We start from the raw sequence: 7,056 nt of genomic DNA on the forward strand, positions 1-7,056 counted from the left end.
TGTTTTAATAATTTAGCGGTTTCTTGTAGGGAAAGGTGTTCTTCAGTACATTGGGGGGAGTGTGTTTTCAGAACATGAAAATATTTCCATTTGTCACTGGTCTCAAAGCAATAGATTTCTCCTATTCTTTCTCCTCTGAGGACTTCTAACATGGCAAGGCTGTCTGGTTGGGCTGCAGATCCAGCCAAAACCTAAGTGCCTAGCAAGGACAGGAAGACAGGTTGCTTGGGGAATTAATTGAGGGACACCATGCTGGAAAGGACTTAAAAAAAGCCAAAGGAAGACTGATGGAGTGTCAGCATGAGTCCTGTCAATGCTAGGAAAGACACTGATAGGAGAGTAAGAAGAAGGAAGTCAGGATTTCAGTCGACCACTGGAACTGGCTGAGAGAACAGGCCCATTAATGAACAATCACAGTTGTGTTTCTCCTCCCTCTGTCAATTCCTTCCCTCTTCCCCTTTTTGGTTAGGGGAAAGACCAGACACGTCAAACGTTTTACTCCAAGTGCCTGGCGGGGAAGTAAGAGTGAACGCAAGAAAATAGTGAAACATATGCAGTACGAGGCAGGTAGCAAAACAGGCTGGCTGGTGTTAAGAAAGCTGCAGAGGCAGATCACCCCCTAAACAGTAGGACTGAAGCTCTTGAAGGCAACTCCCATGAAGAAGAGCAAAGCCTTTGGGCTGCACCCAATGCCTGCAAAGTGACTCCCTCTCCCCACCCCAGTGAAGCTCCATGGGTGAGAGGCCATGGCAGTGGGTCACAGGCTGGTGGTTTTACCCAGGCCAGGTTTCCATGTTTTTTCCCCACACTGTTTCTTACCCTGTCCTCTTGATAGCCTCTACCAGATGCCCATCCTCTTCACCCTCAAAGGTGAATGCATCTGGTGGACCCAGTTCCTGTGTAACCCCACCTGTGCAGGTTTCCTCTGGCTCCCCGCAAACTTCCAATAATTGCAAATTTGTCTAGGGGGTCAGTTCAGTCACCACCACCACCTCAGGCTCCAGACTCAGGCTCAGCACTCTAAGGGTCTCTCAAGAGTGGATCAGCCCTTAAACAACCCTGAGATGGAAGGCCTCCTTAAATTCATGTGCTGGGCCCTCACTCACCTCACCCTTGGCCCGGCCTGCTCAGCACTCTGCTCCCTGAGTCTCCAGAATGGGTTGCCTCCCTAGCTGATGGGAGTGACATCTGGGAGCCAAGACACCAGGAGGGAGGTGGGGAGACCTAACTTGTGGTGTCTTGAGGTGTGTGTTTTCGGAAGGGGCAGCGAGGGGGCTCCTGCATGGCTGCGTGACTCCCCCTGGAACCATCTGGTGTTTCCCACTCTACTGCAGCCTTTTTATCAGGAGAGAGGAGCTGAGAATGGAAGGGAGACGAGAGGATGGAGAAAGTAGGTCAGCAACACAGCCAATACATCCTTTATTCAACTGACAGGGATCATACTGTATTATAAATCTCTAAAGATACAGATGAAGGTCCCTGGTTGGGTAATCCATGGGAAGTTCACTGTCCATCAGAGGGAACCAAGTCAGACAATAGCTAGAAACCTGGCAGGCACTAGGCTGTTGGGCTGGATGGCCAGTGGGCGTACACCCCCAGAGTTGCCTGGAAGAGGGTCCCTTGGCGCACAGTGTCCTGAGGTGTGGCAGGAAAGTGGTGGCAGTGGAGGGGTCGGCTGAGGAACATGCTAAGTACAGGGGCCATCACCATACTCAGTCTCCCAGGCCTGGGACAGCCAGTGCCTGGGACGTAGTAAGCACGCAAAAAATGGAAACTTGATCAGGGAAGAAGAGCCTGTAGGGAGGGAGTAAAGAGCCTGGATTTGGCAGTACAGGCGACCTTGGCCAAGTCCAGATGTGCGGAGATGTGTATGAGAGAGGTAGAGTGGGGAGATGGCAGCTGAGATGCTACAGCCAAGCCAAGAATCTGAGGGAAGAAAGTGGGAAATATGAGCAATGGACTCTACTTAGTAGGCTTGAAGATGACAGAAAAGAAACTGGACAGTAGGCAGAGGGACAGGTAGCAAGTGGGCTCATGATGGAATGGAGCTGGCTAGAAACTTGAAGTGAGAAGCTATCATGGAAGAAGGACAGGAACTGGGAAGAACAAATACCCTTGGCAAGGTGTGGCATTCCCCAGGCAAAATGGAACAGAAAGCCAAGCCACACCAAACCAACTGAAAACAGAAGTGGGAGTGAAGAGTGGAGGAAGAGCTCTGCTTACGGGATGGAGGCTGTGGCAGGAAAGGAGAGAGGGAGAGCCTGAGGCCTGGAATTGAAAGCTGTAGCCAACCTTCTCTGCCTTAGGAGACAGGGGTTGATTGCCTCCCCCAAAGAAACCTGGGTTCACTCTAACCTTCTGATGTTGCAGAGCCCCACAGAGGTGGCAGGTTTGCAACTGTCTTCATGGGTATGTCTAGGAGAGGGGGTGGAGGAGGTATCAGGGCCAGGGCCTGCAAGACAGATCCCTTCCTATAGCCTGAACTGGACAGAATCTTCAAAGCAGGAGGAAGCAGTTTTGACATGGGTACCACGGCTTAATTGGTTACAACCTCTACCTAGTAAACAGAGTCTAGGTTCACATCTTGCTTGTGTCATATCTTACGAAATGAGCCTGGTTTCCTCTTATGTCCTGGGGGCTCTCTCATACTCCTGCTGCCCTTGCCCATGATTTGGGTTGGCCAAATCATGGTTAGGAATCCTCTGCATGGCCCCTTATTGGTCTCCAATGCAATTGTGGGGTAGGAATACTTGGGTCCTTAGGGGCTTGGGACAGATGGCCTTACTCTCTACTTTTGTGCTGAATGCCCACCCTGCCTACCTCCAGGGCAACTTATTAGGCCTGAAAAAGGACCAGATAACTAACAAAGGAGGACCATTTCTTTGGATTTTTCGGTTTTACACTGGATTTACCTTCTTTGAGGTGTCTCCTCCTTTTTGTCTTTTCAGATGTCTAGACCCATGAATTCTCAATACCCATCTAAGAAGCTCCAGCCCCAACCAATTACAACAGCTTGGTAGTTACCCCACCACAGTTTCTGAAATTGGTGACTAACCCAGTTCTTTCACTGACTTAAGGGGGGGGGAATAACTTGGGACTCAAGAGGAATTGAACTGAGAAGCAACTAGCCTAGGATTTTGCAGAAAATAAATCTGAGAACAGGGGTGTGAAGATTCCATCTCCCCCTATTTGAAGACGGTGAGGAACCACTGATTAAAATGGAATTTGAATCTAGCCAGTGGTTCTTAAACTTAAGCCTACATCAAATACCCTGGTTAAAAGGCATGTTAAAAGACCGATTGCTGGGTTCCATCCCCAAAGTTTCTGATTCAGTTTGTCCAGGGTGAGAATTTGCATTTCTAAGACAAGTTTCAGGTGATACTGATGCTTCTGGTCCAAAGATTGCATTTTGAGATCCATGGCCTAGTACAGCACTCTGAGGAATAGAAGTAAACTTTGCCATCTCAGGATCTCTAAAGGGCCTAAGGGAATAGATTTCACTTTTCCGTTGTTGCCCAACCCCACTCACCCCCATCCAGTGCACTCAAATGAATAGAGATGGAAAGAACTTGTCTTCTGGAACCTCTGGTTCTGAGTCAGGGCTCACCTTGCCCTTGATGGAAATAGGAAACAGTGGTTTGATTGTAGGAGTGCTGGAAAAGGGAGGATTTTGTCCCCAATTATCACCCCTTTGCTCCCTGAAGGTGTAACATCACTTTAACAAGGGAAAATCTTTTCCTTTTTCCACTTCCACTATTAGAACTACAGCTTAAAACGTAGATAGCTCTGAGAAAGCTAACCTTTTGGTTACAATCTCCATTGTAAGGGATTCTTTGCAGAGATACTCTGATGGGGTGGAAAGGCAAGGATACTTGGGCTCTGAATAGGGTAGAGGCACCACACAGAGGGAAAAAGGTGACAGGTTCCTAAAGATGGACTTCCCTGTTGTACATTTTGCTCAGAGAGAACACGGAGATATTTTTTATTTATAGGGGATAGGATAAGGTAGACATGTGGCAGAGACAGTTGGGAGGAAAATGGGAGTGTTCCCTGTGGGAAAAATCACTCAGATCTCTTTGCCCAGCTGATGGCTGTTGCTTATTTTATTTTTCGTCCAAGGGAAGTGGTGTTGGACGGAGGTAGAGAAGACAGCAGTACAGCAGAAATTACCTAAAGGGATGCCCCTTCTGCAGAATGCCCTTAGACGCCATGTTGCCTTTCAGTTGGGTGCTATGAGTGCACCTACACTTTGGGGGCTTCACTTTCTCACCTTACAATTACTAAAACACATCAAAGGCTGGAGGTTAACACCTGGTTGTTAAGAGGCATGATCCGATGGTACGGACAGTCACCTCATACAAGTCTTTAAAACAAGGTTCGTGGGGAGCTGGATTTGTCAGCATGTCATATGAACTTTTTAAAAAACATAGAGTAGAATGTAAGCAATACCCTTCAAGTCATTAAAGACTAGACACTCCTTATATCCTATTGCCTCTGGTATCTTAGTCCTTAAAATGTTTAGTGATCCTTGCCTTGTAATTCTTGACAATATATAATTCTTGACAATATATAATGACCATATTGGGTCAGGGTGACTCCCTTTCTTTGACCCCTGTTTAGTGAATCCATGGATGGGCTCTGAACCTGTTAGATGTGTATGCAAAACTATGTGAATTACTAATATCTTTTTTTCCTCAAAAGTGAGTTTCTGGTTTTTATCAGATTCTCAGAAGGGCCTGTGATCCAAAACAGGTTCTGAACCATTGTTCACACAGAGCTGATTTATATTAATGAATGAGGCATAGTGGGAGGGTAAAAGAAATGGCATAGTCCAGTTTTGCCAGTGGAACCCAATATTTTCCTGTGCCCTGGGGCATCTCCTAATACTGATCCTAAAATGCTCCTGTCTCTGAGGACCTGGGACAAGGATGCCTTACAAAGGGCTGGCCATTTTGCTCTATTCATAGGAACATAAGCAAGAGAAGTACATTCTGGGCAGAGGGAAGGCTGCTCTGAGTAGAAGGGAGGTAGGGGCTGGGTTGCTCAAGTCATATCCACCCTAAGAAGCCCAGTGAGCAAAATGACCCTATTTTTGGCTCCATTTGGGCCCAGGACTCTAAGGAGCTATGATTCACCCAGTTTTTCCTAAGCAAGTGGAACAGTCATTAAACTAGACTGTTGCAGCTAACTTCCTCTTGCCTCTCTGGTTAATTCCACCAACTGTGGTTGAGAAATGTGTGTTAAGGAAAAACCAGAATCTAAGCATTAAAGAGAAAATATCCCACTTCTATCCTCTTTGCTTTTCTCCCTCCCTAACCCCAAACTGCTCTTACATACAAGGTAATTTTTAAATGATACGATTGGTATTAACACATCATCAACAAAGAGAAACAATGACCAACTCATCAACTAATGGATGCTAGAATACTTATGCAAGTTCTGGAGTTAAGAGTCTTAGTGCAGACACCTTTCCAAAATTGGGAGGAAAATCAACCAGAAAGCTCATTACCCTGCATCAGCTGAATAGCTAAGCCACAGCCATTTCCCCTAAAGTTCTGTTTAGGGGAATGAGATCCACAAGAATAACTCTGCCCCCTTGATGAGGCAGTCAAGGTCAAACAAGAGTGATGATAACAACCTGCAAGCATGTGACTCCTGCCTTAATTTCCCAGCACTTAAAACAAGACCAAAAAATCCACTAAGCACAAAGCTTCTATATGTACCTTGCTTGAAATCAATAAGAAACAGCTCACCTCACTGAGGATGTCTCTTTCTCTCTCCACTTTGGCAAAAAGAATCTGTGGCCCAGAGATTCAGACCTAGACTTAAATATCCAGTTGTCTTGATCTCAGTGATACTGGGGAAGGCTTTATATCTCAACTCCCACAACTTAACCCTTTCCACTAGGGCTCCCTTGATCACTCAGCTTACTTACTATCTTGAAACAAAACAAAAAAATCCTTACAATCCCCACTACCCTCATCCCCAGAACACAGCCCCTAGAAAATCTAGCTTATACAGTTTTCACTTTGCATGCTCTCTTCAAAGACCCTGCACACAGATACACAGACACATAAAGACACTGTCAAGAGGAAAGGGGTCTGTTCAAGGGGATAAAGTATTTTTCTTCTGTGTGGGCCTGGGTTACTTGGGGGTATAAGGTCCATCTCTTATTAGCACTGTAGTGTGTTCTCTCAGCTGGATATATGTATATGCAGGGTGAAGGGAGCAGGAATAGGGGTGAAAAGGTTATTGTTTCTGTTTTTCAGCAGGTTGGGTGAGAGGTGTGGATGTATGTTCAGATGATCGGTGTAAGGATGATGGGCCCACACAAGAATGAGGTCTGCCCCTCAGCTTTCATCTGGATAAAAAAGGGGGCTCTGGGTGCCTGATCACTATCTCTTTCCTGTTTCCTTGTTACTCTCTAACCCAGTGTTCACCAGTATGTTTCATGGAGTCACCAGTTCTGTGGGATGTGAGATAAAAAGGATACTGAAGTCAAATAAATTTAGGAAACACTGCATTAAAAGAGGCTTAACCATTTGCTCTACTGCATAAATTTTCAGAGCCTTTAATATGCCAATATGGTCTTTCTCTTCATATATATATATATATATATATATATATAGAGAGAGAGAGAGAGAGAGAGAGAGGGAGAGAGAGGGGGGGGGAGGGAGAGAATAGTTATGTTATGGAAGGGTGATACTCAAAATATTTAATGACTGGTATGGCATAAGCTCCAACCAACCAATCCAAGCAGTTTGGGCCTTAGGCAAAAACTGCTGGTACCACTGTACCCAGGAGAATGGGCTCAGGCTGAATATCAGCCCATGCAGTAGGCACTGTTTCCCAAAAGTTTTGCCCAAAGAACTCTACTTTATGTGGCATCTCACAGAACTGGTGAGAAATACTCTGGCCAATGCTGGAACCTCATCTTTCTAGGGATGGACTGGGACTCATGACTCTGGCCACGGGGGTGCAGGAGAGGGTCAGCTCTGGCAGAGACTCCTGGTAGCACCGGTTGAAAGATGTGACCACAGCTGCAACAGAAACATT

Source organism: Lipotes vexillifer, unplaced genomic scaffold (genome assembly GCF_000442215.2).
Source record: "Lipotes vexillifer unplaced genomic scaffold, Lipotes_vexillifer_v1.1 scaffold1071, whole genome shotgun sequence".
NCBI classification, from domain to species: Eukaryota; Metazoa; Chordata; class Mammalia; order Artiodactyla; family Lipotidae; genus Lipotes; species Lipotes vexillifer.